The sequence below is a fragment of the Typopeltis vanoorti genome, chromosome 5 (genome assembly GCF_054136105.1).
Source record: "Typopeltis vanoorti isolate ZY-2024b chromosome 5, IOZ_Tvanoo_1.0, whole genome shotgun sequence".
NCBI classification, from domain to species: Eukaryota; Metazoa; Arthropoda; class Arachnida; order Uropygi; family Thelyphonidae; genus Typopeltis; species Typopeltis vanoorti.
In genome coordinates this window covers 27,723,918-27,737,790 of record NC_143553.1, presented here as the reverse complement: position 1 = coordinate 27,737,790, position 13,873 = coordinate 27,723,918, and the positions used below count along the sequence as shown (strand labels likewise).

The window sequence follows — 13,873 nt, the reverse complement described above, 5'->3', positions numbered from 1 at the left end:
TAATCTGAGTCTCGGGTCTGGTTTACTGTTTAGTCCCGAAGGGGTGGAAAGAGGTGAAAATAGTTCCACTGCATAAAGGAGGATCCAAATTGTTGCAAATTACCGACCAATCAGCATATCAGGAGTCCTTGTCAAGGTCTTGGAGAAAGTATTAAGGGAAAAATACAGGAATAGATTGATGAAAATGAGATACTGTATGGGGGACAGCATAGTTTTGTGAAGGGTAGATCATGCCTCAGTAACCTGCTCAGGTTTTATAACACAGTGATGGCTACACTGGATAAGGAAAATGGGTTTATAGTGATACTGCTGGACCTGGCTAAGGCCTTTGACAGGATACCACATGGAATTCTAATCCATAAACAGCAAAATATGGGAATGGATATAGGGTTGGTGAGATGGATAGGAGGGTGGTTGATGGAGAGATACCAGAGAGTAGTTTACTCAGGAGTAGAGTCCAAAAGACGGCCTGTGACTAGTGGTGTGCTGCAAGATTTTGTTCTTGGACCACTACTGTTCAATTTGTTCACTCACGATATAGGAAAGGATCTGAGAGGAACTGTTCATTTGTTTGCTAATGATGCAAAGTTGGGTAGAGCAATAGTGAGTGCACAGGATGTCAAAATTTTGCAGGATGATTTGGATAGTTTGGTGGACTGGGCTAAGGAGAATGGATGTCAATTTAATGTGGCAAAATGTAAGGTTATGCATTTTGGGGTGAAAAGATTAGCAGCAGTATATCACAATGGTGGAACTGTACTCCAGGAGATTGATGAGGCCAGGGAGTTGGGAGTGTTGGTGGATAGGGAGTTGAAGTTTAGGAGGCACATTGCAAAAGTGGCTAAATCAGCTCATCAAATCTGCTCGTCAAAGTGAAGAACACTTTGACGAGCAGAGATAAACAAGTTATTGTTCCTCTGTATTGAGCCTTGATAAGACTCCATCTCGACTACTGTGCCCAGATCTGGTCACCTAGGTTTCTTCTTGATGGGGAGGGGGTTGAGAGGATCCAGAGGCAAGTGACCAAGATGATAGCAGGTCTATGGAATGAACCTTATGAAAACGGGTTGAAGATTAGTGGGTTGCAGAAATTGGTTGATAGGGTGAAAAGGGGAGATATGATTGAGACATTCAAATTGCTGAAGGGTTTCTATAGGATTAATTCAGAGGATATTTTTGAGGACTGGTAGTGGGAGGACATCCATGGAAGCTGGGCAAGATTGCAGTCAGTAAGGGTGTTAGGGTTTTTTACTTTTAGAGTGGTGAATGAGTGGAATAAGCTGCCAGAGTCTTGTGGGTGCTATGAAAGTGAATGAGTTCAAGGCAAAGTATGATAGATGCTGTGTGAATGTCGAATAGTTGTGATGGACATGATTTTTAGGGCCTCCCTCGACGAGTCTAAGGACTCCTTGGAGTTGCCCATAATAATAATAATAATTATTATTATTACTTTGGACAATCCAGATGTTTTGTGGAAAAGAGAATACAAGAACACAACTCATACATTAGCAACAAAGTACCTAACTTATCACAATCCATCACAGAAGACTGGAATTATAAAAATCTGAATAGTAAGTCTGAAAAATCTGGCTTGGCACAACATGGAATAGATACAGACCACAACATCCTATGGTCTGTAATAAATTTAGTTTAATCCTTTATCCAAGTGTGTGCAAACAAAGTTTGCACCTGAAAGTATCTTCAGGACTGGGGTAGAGTGGTACAATACGGGCAACTCCTTGCAAAGGTGGAGCAAGCTACCAACACTCCTAGCTCAGTATCTCCCATAATGCAAAACACATCTCCTTGCGGATATGTATAATGTTCTCCTTTAAGAAAAGGGCCCCTACCCAGACTAGTTTTGACCTTTATTGAAGTCTCTCTTCAGTGGGAGCAAGGCCCAAGTGGAGATACCAAGGCAAAAGCCATCACCTCCTATGGGAGTTGCCAAACTGTGTGCCAACTTTTTATTAAATTACTCTGGATTTAGAGAAAGATGTTGAAAGGTTATTTTTCACTTGGTTAGACTATAATAAATTTAGTTTAATCTTTTATCCAAGTGTGTGCAAACAAAGTTTGCGCCAGAAAGTATCTTCAGGACTGGGGTAAAGTGGTACAACAAAGTTGACTCCTAGCAAAGGTGGAGCAAGCTACCAACACTCCTATCTCAGTATCTCCCATAATGCAAAACACATCTCCTTGTGGATATGTATAATGTTATGCATTAAGGGAAGGGCCACTACCCAGACTAGTTTCGACCTTTATTGAGGTCTCATCAGTGGGAGCCAGGCCCAAGTGGAGATCACACACTTGGATAAAGGATTAACTAAATTTATTATAGTCTAACCAAGTGAAAAATAACCTTTCAACATCTTTCTCTAAATCCAGAGTAATTTAATAAAAAGGTGGCACACTGTTTGGCAACTCCTATAGGAGATGGCCTTTGCCTTGGTATCTCCACTTGGGCCTTGCTCTTAATAAAGGTCTAAACTAGTCTGGGTAGTGGCCCTTCCCTTAATGCATAACATTATGCATATCCGCAAGGAGATGTGTTTTGCATTATGGGAGATACTGAGATAGGAGTGTTGGTAGTTTGCTCCACCTTTGCAAGGAGTTGCCCGGTGTTGTACCACTTTACCCCAGTCTTGAAGATACTTTCAGGCGCAAACTTTGTTTGCACACACTTGGATTAAGGATTAAACTAAATTTATTATAGTCTAACCAAGTGAAAAATAACCTTTCAACATCTTTCTCTAAATCCAGAGTAATTTAATAAAAAGGTGGCACACTGTTTGGCAACTCCTATAGGAGATGGCCTTTGCCTTGGTATCTCCACTTGGGCCTTGCTCTTAATAAAGGTCTAAACTAGTCTGGGTAGTGGCCCTTCCCTTAATGCATAACATTATGCATATCCGCAAGGAGATGTGTTTTGCATTATGGGAGATACTGAGATAGGAGTGTTGGTAGTTTGTTCCACCTTTGCAAGGAGTTGCCCGGTGTTGTACCACTTTACCCCAGTCTTGAAGATACTTTCAGGCGCAAACTTTGTTTGCACACACTTGGATAAAGGATTAAACTAAATTTATTATAGTCTAACCAAGTGAAAAATAACCTTTCAACATCTTTCTCTAAATCCAGAGTAATTTAATAAAAAGGTGGCACACCGTTTGGCAACTCCTATAGGAGGAGATAGCTTTTGCCTTGGTATCTCCACTTGGGCCTGGCTCCCACTGAAGAGACCGCAATAAAGGTCGAAACTAGTCTGGGTTGTGGCCCTTCCCTTAATGCATAACATTATACATATCTGCAAGATGTTTTTTGCATTATGGGAGATACTGAGATAGGAGTGTTGGTAACTTGCTCCACCTTTGCAAGGAGTCGCCTGGTGTTGTACCACTTTACTCCAGTACTGAAGATACTTTCAGGTGCAAACTTTATTTGCACACACTTGGATAAATGATTAAACTAAATTTATTATAGTCTAATCAAGTGAAAAATAACCTTTCAACATCCTATGGTCTCAAATACACTTACTTCATGAATGTCAGTATAAATTTAAACGTTTGTTTAAAGCAAGTGCTAAAGCTTTACTTCGCTGTTCAAAACTTAAATCGGAATGACTGCGTCTCTCTCTCTCTCTAAGACATGGGAAAGTCATAATTTTTTAATTACATGTTATTCAATTTAAGAGCTAATGAACTATCAATTGTGTCAGTTGCTTTAGAGAAAGCAACTGACACAATGAAAAAGGTGGTCCTTGTTGGGGATCTAAATAGAAGAGTAGGAAATGATTGTCAGACACATAAAAATATTTTTGGAAAATTTGGAGAAAAGAGCAAAGCTAATAATAATGGCAAATGCCTGTTGGATTTCTGCTAAGGACATGGACTTATTATTACTAACACCATGTTCCAACATAAAAAACAACGCAAATTCACATGGAGAGAAGAGGCAAGGAATAAGAAAAGTCTCATTGCCTATTTTATTGTTGACACTAGAGGGTACAGATGATTTGAAATTGGAAGTGATCGTCATTTAGTGTTGAGCAGGATAAAATTGAATTTCCTATTGAAAAGAAGAACATGTAAGAAAGTTTTAAAGCAAATAAAAGTTGTGCAGCTATTAGATGTGAACTGTAGACTAAAATACACAAATATCACACAAGAAAAAATTAAAGAGTTTGATAACAGGAACCAAACCTTGAAGATTCAGTGGCAAGCCCTGAAGAAAACATTGATTGATTCAGCCAGAGAGGCATGTGGTGAGGTTGTCGGTAAGGGTAGAAAAATCAGAACTCCCTGGTGGACACAGGAAGTCAAAGAGGCAGTGAAGGAAAAGAAAAAAGCATATCAAAAGTTCCTAGCAAATAAGTCAGCTTTTACTCTTACAGAATACAGAGACAAATGTAAGAAAGCTAAACAGTGTGTAAAACTAGCTAAATAAAAGTCATGGGAAGATAGGCAAGATCATAGAAAATAAATATCAAGAAGTGGCAAGATAGTCTGGAGGTTGTTGAAAAAGCTCAGAAACGGAGGAAAGAGTGCTGTAAAAGGAATTAGAGATGTTAAAGGTGACATGAAAACAGGAGGAAAAGATATCCTTGAAGTATGGAGTAATTACTTCGAAAAATTGCTAAATGACACTAGCAGTTTCAGCACAAGATGATAGCACAGTGGTAAAACCACTGACCAGGCATGCAGTCAGGAATATTATCCATACTTGAAGTAGAAAAAACCATCAAAAGCCTGAAATGTGGAAAGGCATCTAGAGTACATGATATTCGACCTGAAATGCTCAAGTATGGAGGTATACAAGTCTTACAGTGGCTGCACTGCATAGTTCAGAAGGCTTGGACAGCGGGACAAATTCCAGATGATTCGAATAGAGCTCTCATAGTACCCATATATAAAAAGGGAAATAAAACTGAATGTGAGTCATTTCATTACTGAGTGTTTCTGGTAAGATATATGCAAATATACTTGAGAAATGGTTGAGAAGGATTCTGGAAGAAAAGTTTGGTGAAGAACAAGCTGGATTCAAACCAAATAGAGGCTGTCAGGATCAGGTTTTCACTTTACGACAGATAGTTGAGAAATTATGAGAACATAACAAAGATTTGCATTTAAGTTTGTAGATCTTGAAAAGGCCTATGGCAAGGTGCCAAGAGAGAGAAGCTATTCAAAACGCTTCAGTTATATGGTGTTAATGGGGCATTATATCAAGCAATACTTAGTCTTTAATTCAGCTGTAAGTCAGTAGGTAGAATTGGAGGAAGTACAGGAAGATGGTTTAATGTTAAATCTGGTGTCAGACAAGGATGTACATTATCCCCTCTCTTATTCATTATCTATATGGATTACATTATGAAGGAAAGTGGTATTAAAACCTGATATCAAAATTGGAAGTGTTAATCTCAGCTCTTTGCTTTATGCAGATGATGTTATACTTCTAAATAAATCTGCTACGTCTGCAAGATTCCCTGACTAAATTGAATAACTGTTGTAATAGATATGGTATGAAGGTCAGCATTAAAAAGACAAAGACAATGAAAATAGGCAGAAGCATTGAAAACATCAACCGCATTGTGTATGGAGAACCTATAGAACAAGTAAAACATTTCAGCTACTTAGGCACGATTTGAAGCGAAGATGGTAAATTAAATGTGGAACTAGACAACAGAATCAACAAAGCTGGTATGGTAAGAAGTTAATGAATAAATTTATATGGAATAAGGGATAAATTAACTTACTACAAGACAGTGTTCAAACCAAATTTCACTTATGGATCTGAGAGCTGGGTTAGAAGTAAAATACTTGACCAAAGACTAGAGACTGCAGATATGAGAGTCCTGAGAAAGATTAGGCGCATGAACAGACAGCATCAAGTGCAATATCATATTAAAAACGAGCATATTAGGAAAGAACTTGATATTGTCACCATCCAGGAATGCATTTACAGAGCTAATCTCAGGCGGTATGGTCACTTAAACAGATTGGGAGAGGAAAGATTAGTAAAACAAGTGCTTTCTGCTAGGTTGGCAGGATAGAGGAAGACCAAGAAATAGGTGGATTGATACAGTAAAAAGCACCTTAGAAGACAGAAATATAATTCGATTTTTTAATGATACTTGTGACATAAGGATTAGAAATATATACACGTTTAACACAAGAATAATGTTTAATTTGCCAAATATTTTGGTCTGAATATTACAGACCATCTTCAGTGGCTACATAGGAATAGTTTTAAAAAACAAGGTGGAATATGAACAATTGATCATTCACACATAGAACGAGCCGCGTGATGTCACATCGCTTAAGTACAGTGGTATCTCGCTAATCCGAACCCTCCAGTAATCCGAACTGGGGTTTGAAAGAAAAAAGTTTTATTTATTACGTATTATTATATTGTGTACTATTATTTTTATTTAATAATTATTATTTTAACTAATATTATGTATTTTATTATTATTACAGTAGAGTATTTTTTTCATGTTGTTTATTGTACGGTTATACTGTAGGTCTATTTTGATTTATTGTGTGTTCACGTTTGCCTGGGAAGCTGTCGAACCTGAAGCAATTCGAACGTCATGGAAAAAACTGTGGCTTTCTTGAATTTACAAAGATAACTATGGTGATACACAAAAAGAGGAATTCAAAACGTGCCTAATTTGGTTAAAAATATAAATCCAGATGTTGAAATTTCACAAATAGATGTTACGAAATGGAAAAAGAGTAACACACAAAGAGGCAGTTGACAATGTTAATGTGTATAGAATGGGCTAATCAGAATGATACGCCATTCCACAAAATTTTATTGCTAACGCAGCTCCGAGAAGAAGCATTTGAAACAAGTTTAGCTTCCAAGAAGCAAAAGAAAATCAGTGACTTTTTTTTACAAAGAAATAAAAAAAAAAACTTTTTTGTGTTATTTTGTGAAACTTTTTTTTTGTGGATTGTGTACAAGAAAGTAATATTTTTTACACAAATTAAGTGATGTACTGATAGTTTTTTATTGCAGTTTTATTAAATCAGAATCCTCAACAATACAGATACATACAAACTAAATTTTTTATTAAAATAAGCTTCTGTACTGTATTATTTTTTAAGTTTTACATTACAGTATAGCAGCTTTTTTCTATCAGATACTACATTTATTTACAGAATTCAATTGATGTACCAATAGAATCTGATTATTTTTTGTCTTAAATGCTAGTTATTGTTGTCTCTTGGGCGAAAATTCACTAATCCAAACTTTTTGTTAATCCGAACGAGCACAGTTTTTATTAGTTCGGATTAGCGAGATACCACTGTATTAGAAGAGTAAACATAATTAAAGTCATAATTAAAGATATTAATTCAGAAATTCATATAATAATCTTAAATAACATTAGACTAATATAGGAAATTTACAAAAAAAATAAAATAAAATAAAAAAATGATGTGTTATCCTGATTAATTAAACTTTCCCAAATTTTTGATATAGATATATAGTCATTACGATTCAAGTTAGGATGTTGAAGTAAGGCCTCCACACTTTCTTTAAATAAATGTTCAAATTTGTAGCGACATCTGTGTAGGAGGAGAATCTTGGATCAAAGGATGTTGTGGCTTGTTTCTAATCCATGCTGAGCTAATTGAAATTTCTCGGGTTTGTTGTGTTGAATTGATGCTCTTGAATTCTTTTTTCTATAGAACGTCCAGTTTGTCCAAAGTAGGAAAGATTACAGTTGCAAGGAACTTGATACACACCAGGTAGAGACAAGGTTGAACATTTGTCTTTAGATGAAGGAAAATGGGTGGATAATTTGTTAATAGGTGTATAAGTGGCTGTTAAATAATATTTCTTTAGAATTCTTGACATTGGTTCTGAAATCCCAGAAATGTAAGGAATTGGAACTCGACATATTGAATCTTTGCTGTTCTGTGTTGGATTGTAAGAATCGAAAAGATGTTGTGTACTCTTTTCGGAGAAGCCATTTCATTTAGTTTCATGTGATGTTTAATAGTCAAAAGTTCTTTCTGTAATAAATGAGAAGTTGAACAGTTAGTTTTGGCTCATCGGATTAAACATTTTATGATTCCTGTTCTGTGTTGGATAAGAATCGAAAAGATGTTGTGTACTCTTTTCAGAGAAGCCATTTAGTTGCATGTGATGTTTGATAGTCGAAAGTTCTTTCTGTAATAAATGAGAAGTTGAACAGTTAGTTTTGGCTTGTCGTATTAAACATTTTATGATTCCTGTTTTTTTGACAAGGATGATGAGCAGATTCTTTGAGAATACAACGACCTGGTGAAAGTTGGTTTTCTGTAAACTGTTGTTGTAAGAATACCTGAAGGTAAACGGATGAGAAGGACATCTAAAAATGATAACTTGTTGTCTTTTTCAATCTCCATGATAAACTTTATACGAGGATGTAAGGAATTGATACTGCTTAAAAAGGAAGGTAAGGAGTTGCTGTTGTGAGGCCATACAGCAAAGATGTCGTCTATATATCTAACCCAAAAGGATGGTTGAGGGAATATAGATGAGAACAGGACTTCTTCTAGATGTTCTAAATAAAAGTTGGCAAGAGCAGGAGAGAGTGGACTTCCCATGGCTGTAAAATTTGTTTTGACATAAGAAATATCCAGAGTGCATTACGAAATCAAATAACTTTATAATATCTTGTGGAAAGATGTCAGCAAGTAATTAATTATGACTTTAAAAATGTTTACTCTTCTAATACTTAGTGATATGACATCACATGGCTTGTTCTACGTGTGAATGATTAATTGTTTGTATTCCACCTTGTTTTTAAAACTATTCCTATGTAGTCACTGAAGGTGGTCTGTAATATTCAGACTGAAATATGTGGCAAATTAAATATTATTCTTGTGTAAACATGTATATATTTCTAACAGAAACATAAGACCTGATAATATTGGAGTGTCGACAGGTAACAGACTGATTTCGAGGAAAATTGTAGATAGGAAGTTAGTAACAGTGTAAATTTTTCATGTAGTACTATCATATCCTGTACACCTCTTGTGGGTATATATCAGGAATTTGATGATGATGAACTATCAATATTTCAATATTTTCTCAGTTATACCATTAGATTGTTTTATGTATAACATGATGCAGCACTGACTATTTCAAATTATCCATTATTTGCCTATTTTCAAATTAACTGTTGTCACCTGATGATGGCCCGTAATATTCAGTCTGAAATATATGGCTTTAAATAAATAGTATTACTCATTCCCCCTTCTTTTTTTTTGTGTGTGTATTAATTGAAGAAACCTCTCATGGCACAAGTGTCTCTTAAACAACAATTAATTAGCTATCCAACTTACTAATCTGTTATCTAATCCCATCTGTTTTAGTTTAGTGGCAGCTGGTCATGTGGCAGTTTATCAAAGGCCTGTGAAAAATCCACGTACACCATACGCTGTCAAATCCTACTGCCTCATTAACATAAGTACACTTAATTCCTTCAGAAGGATAAAATACACTGATAAACTGATTTTTGAATAATCCAACTATATCCTCTGCATTGGTTACGAATCTGCCAGTGTCATTAACTAGCATCATCCTCCCATAGTTACTTTCCCTTCTACTTGCAACATATCAAAACAACTCACTAGGAATTTTCTTAGTGTGAATGGCTAATTTCTTTTTATACTCTACTTTTGTGGTTCTTACCAACTGAGTCACCTTCCTGCCTGTTCTTTGTACTTCCCATGCTTTTCTATACTCTTCATGTAACTGATCATTGCCAGCTTCCTCTTGTGTTGCCTACACAGTGCCTTCTTCCAGATGCCACGCTTAATTTTTTCATTCATCCATTTTATTCCTACTTTGTTTAGCCTTTTCACCTTTGGATTACACTTAGACATTGCTGCTGTTAAATGGCTCTTGATCAATGCCCATGCAGCATCTATATCCTTCTCACTCAACTCTCCTCTCCATGCTACAGCTCCCAGTTAACCTTTCCATAATCACCAGCCTTGTAGTTCCACATATATCCCTTCTTTATAGAAGTTCTCATGTGACTGGCTGAAACCCACATGATCACTCTCTCCAACCAGATGAAGATTAGACATGCCATTCATATTCACATCCTCTGATGATATAATCAGATCTAAGACTTAGCCCTAGCATGTCCTCTGTTACATACAGCCTAAGAATGTTGTCCCTTAAGAACTCGAAAAATTCATTCCCTAATGCTATCACTTCCAATCAATATTGAAATTACCTATATGATCACCCTTCACTTGCTCATTAAGCCAAGTTGCCTATACATTTCCTTGTCTCTACCATCCACATTCTCTGGCTTGTAGCAACACCTTACCAAATATCTCATTCTATCAACCTCCATGTCACACCATACTGCTTCAAAACCAGTACCACTTTTTTCTTCTTGTATCTCAACCTTGCACATGTATTATTATTCCCCAGCTATCACATCAGCAACACTCTACCTCCCTTCTTGCCTTTCCTACCTTCACGGAAAACATCGTATCCTCCATTTTTATTCCCATCAAGATGTCATTCTTATCCAACCATGTTTCACTTATTCCAACTATTTTCAGGCACATTAACTCAATGCAATAATTTCATCTCTCTTATTTCTGATACTCCTGACCTTCGTAAATAAGCATAGCAATTCAATATTTTGGTCTATAGCTAGTCCTTCTCATGCTGTCCCCATCTATGACTTCTCATCTGCTCCTGTCTGCTCATTTTTTGCCTCACATAGCCTCCCAGACTCAACACCCCCCCCTATCTTCCTGGCCATTCCATTCCTATGCTGACTAGCCACATACATTCATTCATTACCACTTCCAAAATCCTCTCTCTCCTTACACTGTGTCCCCCTGATCTCCCTAGCCCACCCCCATTTCCAGGGCCGCATTTATACTTCTGGAGGCCCGAGACACAACATCAATATCAGGCCCTCAAAAGTAAGCATTTTTTTTTAGTTTATTGAAAATAAAAGTCAACATTTCCATAATAACTCATTTTAATAACACAATACAACATTGATATACATATATTTGCATTTTAAAAAAGTATAAAAATAAACCAGTTCAAATTTAAATACAAAAATTAATAACTAAAAGTTTTTTTTTTCTGGCTTTGGTTTTAGCAAATATATCTATAATGTCATCATAATTGATCGAGTCCATTACACCTGATTCAATGCATAATAACGACAGGTCGCTTGTTTTATTTTGGTGCAAGTTGCTTCTTAAATAATTTTTTTATTCGTTTCAACACTGAAAATGAGCGTTCAGCACTTGCATTTGAAATAGGCATCGTCAAAAATATTTTTAAAATTGTTTCTACGTTCGGAAAAGTAGATCTTAACCCATTGTTTATAAATTTGTACATATTTTTAATTGAAGAATTTTCTTCCTTTATCATTATTAAAAATTGCTCAACTTCATCAGTAAATTTTTCTGGATCAATATCAGTCCCATAAGTTGGTAAAATTTTACCAATACTAGTCTTGTACTTGTCTTGATCTATATCTTTCTTCAAAAAAAGTCAAATGTATCTAATATGTCGAAATAGCTTTTTGTTCTTTCATTAATTTCCAAAATTAGCTTATCGCAAATGACATTTGCGATAAGCTAATTTTGTTAACGCTTAATTTTAAAAGTGTTCACAGCGAAATTTTCTTTCCCATATAATCTCATTGTTAGAATGTGAAACTTCGTCACTCTTTTTTTTTCGTTTTTTAACTCTTTCATTTTCATCTTTAAATTTTGTCTCATCTGTTAATAAATTCGCTTCTTTATTTACAGCAGCAAAACTATTTCTTATATCTAAAATCAAACCAACTAAAGAGTGTAACAAATTATTAGCAAAAAACAAATCCATATCGAGATCTTGTAGAGATTTACTAGTAGCATTTATTCGTTGTAAAATTTTGTCCCACATAACTATTAAAATTGCTGTTTCTAGTTTGTCAAAATGATGAGCTCTAATTTAGAAATAGGTTTTTCATGAGGAGAAATGGATAGTTCAAGTAATGCATCTTTAATTTGTTTATATCCACGTTTCAAAGCCAATATAGCGTCAGCTCTTGCGGACCACCTCGTTTCACTTAGTCTTTTAACTGTTAAAAGATTTTTTTTTCTAAATGTTTAAGGAGTATGCCCCATCTTCTTGTTGAAGATAAAGTAATTATATACATTTTGAATAAAACAAAAATATTGCACTGCTTCCGGACAAGATTCCGCGGCATAGTTGCCAATTAAATTTAAGGAATGACTAGAGCACAGTATATAATGTGCAGAGGGATTATGTTTTTTCAGCCTAGCTTGTATAGATACCTTTCATATTGGCAGCATTATCATAGCTTTGCCCTCTGCACATTTTTATATACAAAGATAATTCTTCTAATTTTTTTTAATACTACCTCTTTTAAATATAAGGAATTATGTGTGGAATTCTGATGAACCCGATAAATGTTTCTCTAATGTCAGAATTTGCAGCAACATACCTAAATATCATAACTAGTTGGTCATTATGGGCAATGCCCGGCGTTGGATCGAGTATTACTGCAAAATAAGCAGCTTCCTTAATTTCTGATATTAATATTTCTCTTGTTTTTTTTAGCTATTAAAGTTATGAATTCATCACAAGTGTGGTAAGAAAGATAATTTGATCTGCCAGAACCACAGTTGGTGTACATTTTCATGTGATGTTTTAAAAAATCATTAAATTCACTTACATAATGTAAACATGATAAATAATTTCCACAAGAATCAGAAAATATATCATTTGTATTTCCTCTAAATGTTAGCCCTAGTTTACTCAGTAACTTAATGGTAGCTATTATTCTTTTTAAAACCTCTACTCCAATAATTTTCTTCAGATTGTATTTGTTTGATCAATTCGACTATTTACAGAACTTGGTTTTCTTTTGCGATATGTGCACATCGCTCATATATGCTCGGTAGAATGCTTGTGATCACCTAAGGTTCGTGTTACATTTCCCCAGTCATTAAAACCCTTCATTAAGCTATTATTTGACTTAGAAAACACTTTACAAAAAAAACCCAGTAAATTGCTTTGTTGGTTTCTGAAAAAATTAGCCACTCTCGTTTCTCCTTTGTTCCATTCGCCATTTTATAGTAAAAATGTGATATATTTACATTTCTGACATATATTCTATTGCATTCTGTGTATTCTTTTTTTAAATTTTCGATTTTACCAACATTCTGGGGCATATTTATTAAAATATGATCGATAACCTGTTCATTAACAGTAAGTGGCCACACTGCTATATCGATAGGATAAGAGATAGCTTGCTTGCTTGCTGGTAAGCACAGACTCCGATTGAAAATTTTCTTCAGAATCCTCTTGATTTGTTTCATTTACTTCTTTCTCTCCTTCTATGTTTTCCACATCATTTTGATGTTCTTTATTTTCACTTTCATCTCCTCCTGATAATGATACCAATATTTCGTTTTTATTCCGAGAACTGTGAAGTACAACTTCAGTTCTACGAAATTCTTCTAAGAAATGTCTCACCTTTTCTCCTCTGCTTGGGCTCGCCAAAAATGCCTGGACGACTGCCTCCTTTTTCTGCCGCCTCCACTAATTCGAATTGCCACCAACTGTCAACCAGGATTCCTCTCTGGCCTGGATGCTTTTCTCCGGCAATTGGATCATTTCCTTTAGTCAACTCAAAGCCTTCTCTTAAGACTGGAACCGACAAGCTCCTCTCTGGCAACGTCTGGAAACGGGAACCCTCTCTATCTAGCGACTTCAAAATTCTTCAAAAATGGAATCCAGGAAGCCCTATATGCTTGGCTCTGTCCCCTTTTATTATGCCTTCTCTGAGACCTTGCACGAAGTTTGTAACCCCCGAAGAATT

The 13,873-nt window shown here is 35.6% G+C and overlaps 1 protein-coding gene across 1 annotated transcript in view; it reads right to left on the bottom strand.

The window, feature by feature from the left end:
• Window positions 1-13,873, bottom strand: part of LOC150106274 (coiled-coil domain-containing protein 125-like) — a 272,049-nt gene that overhangs the window by 115,968 nt on the left and 142,208 nt on the right. The gene's annotated exons all lie outside the window — the stretch shown is intronic.